The following is a 14,154-nucleotide window of genomic DNA, read 5'->3' on the forward strand; positions in this document are numbered from 1 at the left end:
TACTTGTGCCGACCGAATTACTATATGTATGTGTGTGTGTAGCTATTGCTGTTGACGAGACGACCCTGTTTTAAAAGGGAGAACGCCGACGAATTAATATTATATGACTATACACGACGAGCGCGGCGTGGTAGAAATATTACGCGGCGCGGTGCAAACGGCGTGTCCGATTGTTTCACGTCAGTCATATACGATAATAATAATAATAATAATAATAATAATAATAATAATAATAATATAGCCATATACACGTCTCGTGTCAAAACCACGGCTCTAAAACATTTTAATTTCTCACGCGTCTTTATATATAATAATGATCTCGAACGCGGCCCGCTATAAGGCGGCATAATATATATTCGAATCGTCGTCGATTATAAACAGCAGTATGCGCCGTACATAATATTATATAGTACACGATATTATACATCGTACTCGTGAATTGTTGCGTACGGAACAAAGGACGACGGTAATATTACATATTATTATTATATAAATGTATAATGAATGCCATTGGTCGCGTGTATGTTGTACGAATAAGGATTCAGCTGTACGTATAATTATAAAGTACTTATTAAACGCGAGTAAAAAACGTAATAGGCCCAGTAAGCGCGCGTATAGAACGATTTTGGTTAGCTCGATGTTTATAATGTCATGTATACCTATACGATAATATGCAACTTATGTATGATCGTAATTCGTTATATATAATGTATGTATCGCAATGTAAAATATGACATGTACATGGCTCGTGAGGTGTGGAAATGAAACGTTGCATCCGGGCGGCTCTGTAGCCATAACGCTATAATATAGCCACCTTCGTTGTTGTTGTTTTTATTCTTATTATTATTTCGCAAATCTCTGTGGGTGAACCTGCATGCAGCCGCCACACTCGCGAGCTACACTTTCACCTAACACGAGTTGATTGGTAGTGTTGGTACTAGGAAACGTAAATTCTTTTTTATTTATCGTATTTATTTTATGCGGACAGCGAATACGGGGTTTGAATAGATACAAGTGATTACGCTTGGAGTTGATAAAAGAATATGGAAATACTATCGCTTATTCCAGGAATTCTTTTGGGAAAAACAACGAGTTATATGTTATGCGTAATTAATAACTACTATATTACTCCCCTGTTTGCCCACTACTAAGCAATATCATTGATTTTATAATAAATAATTATTAAAAAAGCAATCTTATTATTATACCTGTGTATATTATATAATTGACAAGTATAATAGGTGAGGAGAGCCAAGATATATAGGTGGAAAAACGTAAGTAATATCAGTATATTAAAGTATGGTATATTTATAGCGTCTTCTTCGCATCTCACCGTAAATTAATAGTAAAAATAATAATAGTAATGTAAAATATTCAATATCGTTTATTAGATTATTATTATTATATATATATATATATATACATATTTGTGGTTTTCATGGTTTGTAAGGAGAGGGATAGGGAGAGTGATTGAGAAACACACTGGCGGCTCGCGACCACCAATGGCAAACGAAGATTTCGACAGGTGTACGTGTTTGTGATTTATCGATTCGGTTTACGGCCAGTTTGGCGTTCATGGTATAGGTTACCTCTGTATAATGCCTGCAGCTCGTGTATTCTGGTAATCAACAAGTAACGATCTCCCGCTGGGAGACAGCTCCACGAAGGGGAAAAAATATGAATACCGATATTTTTCATTTTCTCTATGTTATATATTATGCATTATGGAATCCGCGTTCGTTCCTAAAATTGTCTTTTCTGCGAACGCGCGAATGCAAAACGCTTTTTGAACGGTGTATTTCACACACATCGCTTGAGACATTATTGATGTCTAATATTTGAATAAGTAAATGTAATTGTTTGTGCATAGATTATGATTTTATGTTCTTACTTAATTTTTGTAAATACCACTGTAAAAATCTATATATTTTTAAAATACATTTATTAATAATAGCTAACTTGTTAGTTAAAATACAGGACCAATTCAATTAATATATAAATATTAATTTATCATTTAAGGGTAAAATATTGACTTCTTAGATTTAATTCAATTGCTTTTGATTAGACAAATAAATGGTAAAAAAATATTGAATTCCACGATGTATAATTGAAATTATTAATATTATCATTATTAGTCATTATTGTTGACATTTTATTGTTTTATTTCTGTATTAATGTCCTGCTTATAAACATTTTATGAAGGTTGCATAAAGTAATAAAAATAGAAATGTTGCCACAATAATGAGAATAAAATATAAAACGAGATATAAAGCGAAAATGGATTAAAAAATATACAACCGCGTATAATGGTTGTTTGAAAACTTTCCACTATACGACGTACGTACCTATATATTGGTATATTATACATTATATACATATGCATATGGGTTGTAATAGCAACTTGATTTTTGGGTCAGGAGTAAAAAATAAATTGAATAAAATGGGGTTTTATTTTATTATATATTAAGAATGTTTACAGAATAGGACATACACGATATTAAAATATGAAGTCAGCACAACATCATTCTTAAAAAAGAAGGCGGTGGCTTGAAGTTTGAATTTCGCTATTAAGTAATGTAAATAGGGAAAATTAAAAACAATTGTTTTTTATACTCTCTAGAAGATTTCAGAATTATTAATCTATTCTGATATCATAGAATTATATATATATAAATAGGATTCTGTATATTAATAAGACATTGTATGTGGCATTTCATAATAATTTTGCGGCTTAAATTCTCTAGTAGTTATCTACCCCAAAAACTACATAAGGATATTTGTTGCGCTGTATTATAACCGTTTATATTATCGGTTCTGAAAGATATAGAATTCAGTTAGCTAAATCGATCACCATCTCAGATATTTTGTGTTAGTTATTTTTTTTAAAATTCATATTCCTATTAAACCAAACACATTTAATGTTACAACTAAAAGTTTATCTTCTGAATTTTTTTTAAAAAAATGAGACGTTTAAAATTAAAACTATCATTGTACTTTTTTTGGCCTATTAAATAAAAAAGGCAACGTTTAATCGGTCGGCATAAACTTCAGAAAGGAAGGGTAAAAAAAATTTATGAAAAATGTTATTTGTCTTCGAGAATTTGATGTAGACAATCGCTTACAGAATATTTGCACTTGTTCTTTGTGTCGAATCCTCTTGCAGGTCAGTTTTTTTTGTCTTATAGCCCGCCGTAAACAAAGACCAATTTAAGTTATCCATGAGAAGTGTATAGGGGGGAGCATGGGAACCGGAATTTCGACATTCTAGTCGTAAGACGTTTTGACACTTCTAAAGACCTTTCTAAATCGTATTTAAATTTTAAATATTATAATATCGTTTATAATATTATATCATTTATATCCCTTAACATCGTATAGGTAGTAGGTACACCATAAGTAATATACACGAACATTAAGAAATAATATTTTTAGAAGAGATAAATGCACAGCAGAGGGAGGAAAAATTATAAGTACTGAGATGAAATCACTGAAAAATGCATACCTATATACATATACATATACATATAAATATAAAAAATATATTTTTTTACGACTCAGGCACGCATAAACCGGTTGAATAACTTGCGTAAGAAGCATACTATCGCATTTTATTGCCTATACCGACGGTTGACTGTACAAGTAATGAGAATTTGTTTATATTGTTTAATAATTCATTAAAATCTCAAAAACCCATTTCAGTTTTAACCTAAAACCATAAAATAGTTGTACATTTGTCTATCAAAATAACTGTGTGAAATGATAATACATATAACTTACTTTTTCAAAAAAAAATCTGTCATTTAAAATATGTAGGGAAAAAGTATAGTAAACGTGTATATTTCTAAATAATACACAAATGTAGCCAATGTAGATATATGATAGTATAAACTTTTTAATAAAAAATATTTTCAGACAAAAATGAAAATATTACGAACTATCAAGATCCTGATGAGATAATAATATACATAGTTAATGGATTTACGTATAATTTTAGTATGATAATATTATTTCTCTTCTCATTTTTAGATGATTTATGATTACGTTATTGGTACATATAGTGGTTATAACAAATCGTGTACTCGTATCTTTAAAAAAATGTTGATCGTGTGTTGTATTTTTCCGTAAAAATAAAAAGTTTCTCTGATGCAGAAAGAATGTAGTCGTGACCGGTGAGCAGCGTGAACTTGTATAATATGTATACCATACATATATATTACATACATACAGCTCGAGGACCGTTGTGAACAATACAGCTGTCATTTATTTTTTGTTTGACTCATGTCTTCCAAATTATGGACATTTTTCGAAAAACAACAAAATATAAAATGCATAGGTATGAATTAAGTTGACAATAAAATATCAACTACAAGTATATACATGTATTATAAATAAAACTTAAAATTGTTGTAATTAATTTTATAGATGAAAATTAATTTTATTTGTGTCAATTTTAACTATATAAATAAATCAGTATTTAAATGTTGAACTTTTATATTATACATGGACGCTTCAGTCTAATACTTCCTTCCCCTGACCTAGTTTGTGTTTGTATTTTTATAGGTGGGTATAGTTTCTCTATCAGCCTACACCGATTTTTTTTCATAATGTAATCAGTTTAATCACTGTTCTCCATCCTAAAACCTATAAACAACTGCTGTTTAAGAATAAATTGTAACAAATGATTGTTTTTTTGCCAGTTTCATAATAGAGTTTACTAAAGTTTTACTTGTATTTTAAAACGCAAATAATTATCGAGTATAAATATATTTTTAGATAGGTACGATCGATAAAATTTAAACAATAGGTCGTTTGATTATTTATTGATATTACTTTCAACTTGTTTTTCTAAACAAATGTAGTATACTTTTTGTGTATACCTATATGATTTTTTTTAAATTTTATTGCCGAAATAACTCAAATATGTTTGTATTCATTTATGAGTACCTACCGTTATTTAAAATGCCTCACGCGTGCAGACACGAACTAGATCAAATGTAACATTATAGGAAATATATTGTATGTAACTATATATGTACCTATTACCTATATATATATATATTATAATGTTATACATAAACACATTTTTATCTCAGCGACCATATAAAATTATATTAATGTTTAGTTTAACGCTGGCTAATAATAAAGTACGTTGTATCTGGGCCGTGTGATCACGAAGTGTTCGTGGGCGGTTACCAAATAATAGCAGATAGTAATTTAATTTCAGGACTGGATTTTTTTCCTCTCTAGAACCGCACCACACAACAGGTGTAAAAGATGTATCTGTGACCCTCGCATATGACAGCGGTGTGGGTATTTTGGCGCCAGTCGATATAATAGCTCCTCGGGCCCCTCTTCTTCATATATATGTACCTACTACACACATAATCTCTATTGTGAATACCGCCGAGGTTCGATTATTAATATGAAGAGACGCGTATACATATAGGTACTCGCGAGAAAATGAAAAGGGTCTCTTGATGTATTATAATGATATATAATATACAATATTATATATGTATATATAATATTACATTTAAACGCACGCACGAAGGTATATTATATTTATAAATACGGGTGGGTATAGTGCAAAAATGTTGGAATTTTGTTTAAAAACCATTTTCATGTGAACCGAGCACATATAATATTATTTCGTTGGATTATTCATATTTATGAGCGCACGACGCCATTACATTCTAATCTCAATAAGCTTCACTATCTACTGTCCATATCATGGTTTATGGTTGAACCGTGTACCGTCTCCGTGCTGTACTCGGCTCCCGAACTGATACACGCATAAGATATGTATAGCATGCTTATGTATTTTTATTTATAATGTAATATATAAATAATAATAATATATAATATAAATATATTATATCATGTATATAAACATATACATGAACATACATTATACTATATATGAGAGCGTGTGTATAGAAATCCAAGATCGAGAAGACCATTGTATAGGTCAACAATGTACACCAAGAAGGGGCTGGTTGCACCGGAGGAGAAACAGAGAAGGAGAGAAAAAGCCGAGCCTTGCAGCATAGGACAATGGAACTGGTATATCATGGCTCCTAGTTCCTACCCCCGCACTTGCACATGCACACACTCACACACACGGGCGCGCGCGCGCACACACTTGTCATGTGTTATTGTTATTTATAACAATAATAGTAACGACTGGCATTGTGTTTGTATAGTTTAAAAGTATAGGCCACCGTTCCCTTCAAAAAAAAAAAAAATTATATATACATATAATTAAAAAATACACAGGTATATGCATCTCAAAGCTTGGGCGGTGTTTACCGCAAGTTCTTCCGGCCGTTGGAATAAGTATCATATATTCCTATACATATAAACATTAACGACAATTCTTTTTCAAAATATTGTGGTTCTAGGATTTAATTTTACACAATGTAACATGCAGCTTGAACATGGCGCTCGAACGTTATAATAATGAGCCTATTTATATGCAGAACACATACAATACGATACGTTATATATATATATATATGATCGTTTTATATATATTATGAACGTCTTAGCAATAATATAGCATTAATCTGCACAGTTAAAATGGAAATTTAGATGACAATAATAGATCAGTCTGACTAACAAGTATTTTATTGTTATTATTTTATATTTTATACAGGTATATATGATCTATTATTTTGTTTTATTATCAGCTAGTGTATTTCTACGTCGTAATGTGTAGTTTGAAGTATGAATAATATATTTGGTTATATTTTTATTTCTTATTTATTGATAGTAACACGATTCACGAATGAACGAATGAGTTAATAGGGAACCGGCAAGTAGAAATGTCATTCGAGTGACCTGGAGACTTTAACGATGGCATAGCTAAGACGTTGATGTACACAATATTATACTATTCGAGATAAAATCATGCTGTGAACATGTTTTTTTTAAACGCCCACACTATTAACTTTCCTTGACGATAGCGATACGATAACGTTAACTCTGAGAGTCAGGAACTCTCCGAATTTGGAGACACGAAGATGATGAAAACGACACATCTCGAGTGCAGATATAATGCAGTTCTTGGTCATGTGTATTATATGTGAATAATAACTTAATATTAGGTCGAACCAAATAGTGCGTGTGTATAAATCGTAATGGTGTATATATAGTATATGTATATGTATATGTATGTATGTATGTATGTGTGTGTGTGTGTGTGTGTGTGTGTGTGTGTGTGTGTGTGTGTGTGTGTGTGTGTGTGTGTGTGTGTGTGTGCTACCTCCACAAAACGCCTACCCAACTTCTAGAAGAAACGACATGTGCGTGTGTGTGCAGTGTGCGCGTGTATCGACATTGTGAAATAATTACAATACAAAAATGAGTTTACACTTAGCTATATTATAAATGCACGCATATGCATATATTTAAAAGAATCCGGAAAGGATAGATTATATAGCTGTATTTGATACGTTATGACGACATTCGAACAAAAATTGAACATATAACACCAGTTCATAAACATAACTGCAAAATCTGTGTATACATAAAAATATTGTGTTATGTGACCATCCGTCGAGCATACACGTACCATAACACACACACAGCATGCGTTATATACAGATTGTGTCAAGATCTACAAGATTGTGAGTGTAGTTGTTTATAAAAATTAAGTTATTAATAAAAAAAAACAACAAGACAATATTATTATGTGGCTATATTGTAGGTTATATATTATTTGTATTATACGCGTAAGTGCGTAATCGAAGCAAAAACGTCGTCGACCTATAATTATTATTATTATTATAGAGTTGTGTGTGTTTTTTTTGTTTATATATTTTGTGATCACGCAGTTTTAAATGTTAATCGCGGCAATAACACTCGAAAAAGTATCGCATTACTATCATACTATTATTGTACGATCGCGAACATCATATAGCAGTACGTTTGAAGTGGTTACACGCCGTGGTGTACCTGCGTTTATTTGTTCAGCGCACCGTATCAAAATCGCGACGTTCTGTAAACACGAATTTAATCGCTCGCCATAGTTGTATATATCGTGTATACATAATATGTGGCAGACATACGTTATTATGATATCAACTAGTCTACAACGATGAAAACTGCAGTTGTATAATAAGCTCTGGTCGGGATGGTCGAATGAAAAATTGTGCGTATACGCACTTTCGGGTAACCCTGGCAAGTATAAAAGTTGGTCGCGTCTCCTGTCCGTTTTGTATAAAAAAATATAAATGTCTGGTACTTACCTATATATTTAATTAAACGCAGCCCTTGGGCAACGATGTCGACGATATCCTTTTCGCGTACAGACGAAAAATCACGCGCACAAAAATCGAATGCCGTGCACGAGCGGCGTGTCGAATGGATTAGGTGGTTAGTAAAAAATTAATAAATTAAAACAATATTATTATTCGATCGTATTTTATTTTTATTGCGAATTATTCGCCAGTCGTTGCGAGTGTTGCGACGACGGGGACGGGGATTATTCGGTTGCACAGCAGGACGAACGACGACGCACCGACGGGTCGGGTCGCGGACACGGACTGAAGAGCGCGGTCTTGAAAGGAGGCGCGGAGGCTGTGCGGCGGCGGATTGGTCCGGGCACGCGTTGGTGAGTAGGAGTGAGAGACCGCGTCGTCGTCCGACCATATAACATGTATACACTTACAAACATTACCACCAGGTATGTGTCAGGTAAGTGGCGTGCACGCGCGTGTGTGTGTCTGTGCGTATGTATGTATGCATCGAATGGCGTTGGTGGGTGTATAACGGGCGAACAACAACCGGGTCGAGTGTTTTCGAACTCTACAACGCGTTTCGCGCGCATTTGCGCGTTTGCCGCCGCCGTTGTTTGTTGGACCTGTGGTTTCGGAACGGACGAGGGTAGGGGCGCGTGCCCTTAACCAATCTTTTACGTTCTACGAGTGTGATGTATAACCATCATTATACATCATTGCAGTTTGTGTATCATCGCATATGTGAGTGCGTATGCCCATGTAGCATGACGTGATGTGTACATATACCTACTTGACGACTACGACGACGTCCAAATGTCAATAATATATACTCTTATACGATGGGTGTTTGTATAAATAATAATAAAAAAAAATAACCGGCTGGCGATAAGGTGTTATGCGTATTTACCGTAGGCAAACGATATCGGTTCTTCGTGTGTGTATATAGTATAAGTATATACTATCATAATCTTTTGGCCGTGTTATTATTGTTTTTATTTTTCTGGTTTATATAGCCACACCGTATCGTCACCGTTGTTTTGTACCTATGTATATTATATATTATATTATCGGCGACATCAAAGAGTCAAAACTCGTACCAGATTGACACATACGGCGATCACGACCAATGAAAATTTAACCCGTGAAAAAAAAACGTGTACACGACATTTAAACGTGAACGTCAAAAAAAAAATCTCTCTAATTACTATTTGTATATTAACGTGCACCGTTCAAGACGGTCGTTTGTATATGTATGTATGTATATATATATCTGTTTTTCGGTGTATGTCGTGACTGTGGAATAAACAAATTATAAGGTTCACAGAGACAACGAGAAAACGCCAAAGTGTATAATACACCTATTATGTTGGACGGCGCGAGTTGAAAATTATCGCCTCGTAGTGCTTATAATTATATACATTCCTTTAGTGAAGTAGGAGGACAACGTATATTATATCACGAGTGTGTAGCGTGTTACTAATACTTTTATGAGGAACGTTGATTTTTTTATGGTATTTATCTGTGTCCAACGACGATAACGCCGATACACGATATATTATGATTATTAAAACAGCTTTAAGTTCGGTCGTGAACATATTTTTTTTAAGTAAAAACACATAACGAAATACATCATAATTATAACATCCTACATAGGATGTGATATAAAAGATAGATTATACATAAAAAGGGAATATATATAAAGTAATATGCTACGATTATAAAAAGGATAGATGGGCATAGTTTATAAACTAGTTAATGAACTAATGAATTATTCGAAATGTACCAAATTCGTATCACATAATATTATGAATTATAAAGAATGGATACTGTTTATAAGGAAACTAATACCATGGTGTATATTATTATATATTTTATGAAAAATAAAATATACTTATATAATATTTAAACAAGAACCAGCAGTGTATCAGTAAGACTAGCTTTAGGATTCTAAGCATTCAGTACATCTAAAACCAGATTCGAACCCGACTGAATGATATACCTATAGCAGGTATCTAGATATTAGATATACCTATATGCACTCGTATATTCATCATTATGGTCTGGAGGATGCGACGACTGTTCGAATGACGCGTAGTTAAAATTTAAAACTCCAAAACTCATCGTAACGTTTATAAGTATACAAACACATAATATATTATATACATAAATTCAATGTGAAGGTACTAGAAGAACTACGGTTGTCCGTCATTGCGCTCACACGCACATTCCATTCCAACATTCCTATTGGCTATTATATGCCAGTATATATAATACCTATATACGATATTATATATGTTATTGGTGTGCCGCGGTAAACTGCGTCGAACACAGCATATCAATAACTAATAATTGACGCGGCGTACACATATGGTGTGTGTGTGTGTGTGTGTATACATGGTTAATTTTTAATTAGATGCTAATTGGATTAAACGAGTTAAGTACAAGCCGTATATACCAGGCGATCGTATATAATAAGATATAAACTAATAATATATATATATATATATAAATTATAAATTATAAATTATAATATAATATGAATCGAATGTACGAGTATGTATAACCTATAACTATATAAAAGGTATATTCTAATACAATATTAATTAATACAAAATATATGTATGTGTTGTGTGTTACAATCGAAATATATTAAGTTGAGTCCGTCAAATATAATATTATAAAACCTATCAATATTATATTTCCCGTGTGTCCATTCGGCGTCGATCTACGCGGGTTCTTCGAGCCGCCCACAATAGCATCACGCACGCCGTTTTTCATCTAATGTTGCTCCGGTGCGATACACACAACAGCACGCTTTTGGCTGGTGTGCGAAAGAAAATAAAATATAATAACAAAGAGAGAGAGAAACACGGAGAGTAATGCAGATAGGGCAGAGAAGAGCGTCGTATAGTCCGTACAGGTATGTGTACAACTATACGAAACATACATTTTAGTGTACAATAGACGTTCAGAATATTGGAGACTACATTATATGTGTATAGATACACGTCAAAGAGGCCGTCCATAGTGCGTACATATCACATATTATTATATAGTCGAAAAAACTAAATACGCAATTAAAATGAATTGTTTACCTGGTAATTTCGAAGACCATCATTACAGTCCGGGGGCAAAGCACGTTTGGACCGGTTGCGGGATAAATGATACATTAAAAAATTGCAACCCGTTTTGACCAATTATTTGTATGGGAAAATTATCGTTTATTTTTTTTATAAAATTTCTAATTTATAATAATTAATATTATTTGTTAATTGTTCTTTATACATAAATATATATATATATATAGTATATAGGTAATCCTTATTATCAAATAGTATTATAACTCAAAATTCAAGAGCAGCCAACGCAAATGCCAAAATGTTTTATTATAATCGATAGAATAAGACACATTTATGCGTATATTATTAGTTATTGGTGCTATACTCTATCAAAATATAATATTGATACTATAAATAAAAGGTGATACCGTTATTATGTATTAAAATGAAAACATCGTAAACTTTCATTAATCACCCCGTCGAATTTTCACTTAATATACCCAATAATTAGAGTACCGTTATCAGCGACGCTGCACGCTAATATAATGTAATAATTATTAATTACTAATGAATAATGCTGCAGACTCTACGTCCATGATCTATACGATTATATATCAAGTGGGCCGAATACGGAGTTTTCACCAAGCATGGTCACTTCCTTTAACAATTAATTTATTCATTTAATTCAGTTTTGTAATTTTTTAGTGAACTTACATAAAAACAATATAGTTTTAGATACTTTTATGTATTCCCGTATCTTGTAATGGAGATAGAAATATCATTATCTTTAAATTTAAAATCTTCTTTTTGTCCATAAATTGTTGAGTATACATATTATATTACAAATTTTTTTTTTAATATGTTGATCAATTTAAATCAAAATATTAACAAGCAGTTTCTTAGTTATTATATAAACTATATTATACATACCAACTGCAGTATATACCTATCTATAGATTCTTACTTCTTAGGATAATCTTAAATAATGGTTTTTCATAAAATATAAAATAGATTTGATATTTAGTCTAGTCCTTATTATAGGTACACATAACACTTACAAATGTTATAATATTATACTAATATTTATAATAAAGTATTACAATTGAATAAATTACCATAGCCCATTGGTATCTTTAAATCAATTATAATTAACTATATCCTTCATACAAAAAGTTTAATAATTCAGAAACTATATCAACTAGTTCAAATTTTGATTCATAAACATCAATATTTAAAAAATAATCTGCTTCAACAATTTACACTAAAAAAGATGATTACATTTAAAAAAAAATGAAGTTAAATAGCATACAATATTATCTTTAACTTTTGAATACACTTAAAAATTTTAAAATTATCAATTAAAAGAATTCAGTATTAAAAAAATAAAAAAATTGGGGTGACTATGTCCATTAATTTAGTCTGAGTACATAAATAATATTCGAAGCGACAATGCACAACAATACTTATATTTATATGTCACGCAACTATTTTAACAATGTTTTACTTGGATTCTCATAACTTATACAATATAATATACATCATGCATAATGCATATATATATACATTAAATACGCAAATACAATAAATTCAAAAGAAGCATCGTCGAAGTCACTATTCCTACTAGGGACCTCTGAATAACATGGGTGACTGCAGATGTTCATCCTACTTTTACGACCCACAAGAGTTGATATGAATGAGCAGTAGCACTAATAGCAGTAAACCAAAAAGGGACAGATTTAGTAGGCACCATGGCACAAAAAAATATGCAAAACTAATTGTTTTCACTCTCTTACCAAACAATGTTTAAATGTATTACTTACATTTTATTCTTGTTACTATATTATAAAACATTTTATCGACTTTGTTCATTAATTAGCATAAGTTATCGTTTTAAAATAAAGATTTAATTGAGTTTCAAGGTGAAAACTGCTAATACAAATAAGACTTGTTTGAAACTTTAGTTTCACCAAAATTTTTTCGCACTGCGCGTCACTATAACGTATATACATAATATACAATCAAAAGGTCGGTTATAAACTGTGACCAGATTTTCGTCACCTCTAAAAAATACTCATGATGGAAGTTATCGAAATTGAGTTTAAATATATTATTAACTATAGGTAACGTCTTACCATTTACCAACATTTTGTTAACACACGTATTAGATATATATTATATATATATATATGTATAATATGGAACACAACACGGACCACGGACACAGTAATCATTACACCTATAACTTAACCCATCTTGATAACCGACAAAACACATCAATAAGATTATTGTGGTGTGTATAGACGGCGGTCGCCAAACTTATGTATCTACCATATGCGGTTTCCAGCATGCGTGACGGTTTATAGAACGTCTACAGTATATATGTGATTCGCGAACAGACGTTTTTGGACAGTCGTCACCGAAATATTTATATCGTCGAAATCCACCCTGGTGGAGACCGCCGAATGCATATTTACGGTAAATACTGCAAACGGGTAACCGCGATATTTTCCACCGGTCAGTTTTATATGAAATGGTCGTCGCGGCCAAATAACCGCGTCTAATTGTTAACCACCACAGTGGTCTACAGTGGTAAGACACAATATTATACGAGTGTGGCCAGTCTGACTTTTTCTCGTTGGTTACGCGCTGGGTATCAAGGTAGAATGCTCGAAGTCGCACATATTATTCACACGTTTTTTGTAGAAATAGTGAGACGATTTCACATGACTCTACAACCGCTATTTAAAGAAATTTAAATTTATTGTATCTACTATCATCGCGTAAATTGCAATATGCGGAAAACCTTGGCAAAAATAACCGCGTATACGCGATATACCACGCTAGTTACACACCGT

General features: G+C 32.1%; 1 protein-coding gene across 3 annotated transcripts in view; it reads right to left on the reverse strand.

Moving 5' to 3' along the window:
* Window positions 1-14,154, reverse strand: part of LOC113550916 (epidermal growth factor receptor) — a 76,704-nt gene that overhangs the window by 25,282 nt on the left and 37,268 nt on the right. For 2 of the 3 annotated variants that reach the window (XM_026952874.1, XM_026952872.1), the window contains exon 1: window positions 8,250-8,567. The exons of the other annotated variant lie outside the window; for it this stretch is intronic. The gene's annotated coding sequence lies outside the window, so the exon portion shown is untranslated. Of the gene's footprint in view, window positions 1-8,249; window positions 8,568-14,154 lie in introns of those variants that run through there. 3 annotated transcript variants of the gene reach the window in all.

This window comes from Rhopalosiphum maidis, chromosome 2 (genome assembly GCF_003676215.2).
Source record: "Rhopalosiphum maidis isolate BTI-1 chromosome 2, ASM367621v3, whole genome shotgun sequence".
Classification (NCBI taxonomy): Eukaryota; Metazoa; Arthropoda; class Insecta; order Hemiptera; family Aphididae; genus Rhopalosiphum; species Rhopalosiphum maidis.